The sequence below is a fragment of the Ostrea edulis genome, chromosome 3 (genome assembly GCF_947568905.1).
Source record: "Ostrea edulis chromosome 3, xbOstEdul1.1, whole genome shotgun sequence".
Lineage (NCBI taxonomy): Eukaryota > Metazoa > Mollusca > Bivalvia > Ostreida > Ostreidae > Ostrea > Ostrea edulis.
The window spans coordinates 95,294,869-95,297,111 of NC_079166.1; positions in this window are offsets into that span (position 1 = coordinate 95,294,869).

Below are 2,243 nucleotides of genomic sequence, written 5' to 3' on the forward strand. Positions count from 1 at the left end.
GGGCCTAGAATCGCTCTTCTGATACATTGTAGAACAGGCAAAAATTCTCACTGACCAAGATTCATCAATTAACAAGGTTTTAAAGACCTATCACATGATAGTGTATGAAGGGGATATCATACAGTACACTATTACATTAGGCAATCAAAATAATTACAAAATGAAGTTACTTAACCTACGTGCTAATCTGGGTAGTACATATTTCTCTTCTACATGAATTTTTTCAAGGGACATAGAGACAGTTGGGGTGCTAAATACCGAATTTACTATGCATACAATTAGAACAAGGGGATCGCATTGTATTTTGTCCGATTTTTAATGCAATTACATTTCATGCCATTGTTGGAGAATGGTTTTTAAAACCAATATCAACAAAATTGCTTTTTAACTTTTTCAGCTCTGTTGAAATAAAAAAAACAACAAAGAGTGAGTTAAGTGAAGGTTTGATGATCCTTGGATTTTTAGTTTGAAAGATGTATAGATTTGCAAAAAAAAAGAGCAAAAGTAGGTCACAGTGACCTACCTTTTAGCTGACACACTCTCGAGAAGCCAAGATGCATCAACTTAGTAAGTTTGATGGATCTAAGCCACTTAGTATCTGAAATATCTAAATATAGCCATGAAATTCAAAAAGTATATCACAGTGACTTACTTCTTAATTGACACACTCCGAGGACTCAAGATACATCAACTGAAACAGGTACATGATTCTAGGCCTCTTGGCATTTGATTTAAGATATAGCTTTGAAGTTAAAAAAGTAGATCAAGGTGACTTAATTTATAGTCTGCACACTCCGAGGACTCAAGATGCTTCAACTGACAAAGTTTGATGATGTTAAGTCAAATAGTACCTGAAAATTTAAATGTAACTGTCCAAAAGTAGGTCAGTGTTACCTACTTTTTGTCGACACACTGAAGACTCAAGATGCATCAACTGACAAGTCAAATAGTAATCAAATATAGCCGTCAAATTCCAAAAGAAGGCCACAGTGACCTACTTTTTGGTCGACACACTCCAAAGATTCAAGATGCATCAACTGACAAAGTTTGATAATTGATGTCAAATAGTATCTGAAATATTCAGATAAAAACGTCAAATTCCAAAAGTAGGTCACAGTGACCTACATTTTGGTCGACACACTCTGAAGACTCAAGACCCATCAACTGACAAAGTTTGATGATTGTAAGTCAAATAGTATCTGAAATATTCAAACATAGCCGTCAAAATCCAAAAATAGGTCACGGTGACCTACTTTTTAGTCAACACACTCTGAAGACTCAACATACATCAACTGACAAAGTTTGATGATCCTAGCTTTCATAGTGTCCAAAATATGCATCTAAAATTGAAAATGTGAAATTTAAATGTCTGCAAATTTCAAAAAGTAGGTCACTGTGACCTACTTTCTTTTATAAATATGTTTCGAGGCCTCTAGATGCATCAACTTACAAGGTTTGATGATTCTAAACTTCTCGGTATCTGAAATAACCCAAAATGTATTCATAAATGATTAGCCATAAAATTCAGAAAGTAGGTCATGGTGACATACTTTTCACATGACGCACTTCAAGGTCCCATGATCCATCAACTGACAACTTTTGATGATCATAGGCTCAAAAGTGTCCAAGATATGCATCAAATTCTATTTAATAATAATTACATGCGAAATTCAAAAAGTAGATCACCATGACCTATTTTTGAGACATGATATTAGGTCCTAAGATGCATCAACTGACAAAATTTGATGATCCTAGTCCTTATACTAAGCAAAATATCAAAGTTTTAACAAAACAAAATTTAAGGTCAACTTTGAAGTGACCTTGAGACCACACCCTTTGCCCCAGGATGATGCCTTGAACAACTTTTAATCTAAAACCTATCCTCATCCTTATGCATAAGTGTGGTGATAATTTGCCCAGTGGTTCTTGAGAAGAAGATTGTTTAGCAACCACTACTTTTGTTTGCATTTTCCTAATTATCTCCCCTTGTTAAAGGGTCACAACCCTAGTTTTAGTACAAATGAAAGCCCTTGGGCCAAGGATACCCTGTGACAAATTTGACAAAAATTGGCCAAGGGGTTCTTGAGATATAGCCCTTTTTCCAAAAAGTTGACACACACCACACACCAAACATATAGCCATATGATTAGCTCTTCGAGGACTGGAATGAGGAACCGGCTCCGGTTATCTTTTCATTAGGGGGCGCCACAGACAAACTCGTCCCTGAATCGGAACACCCTCGC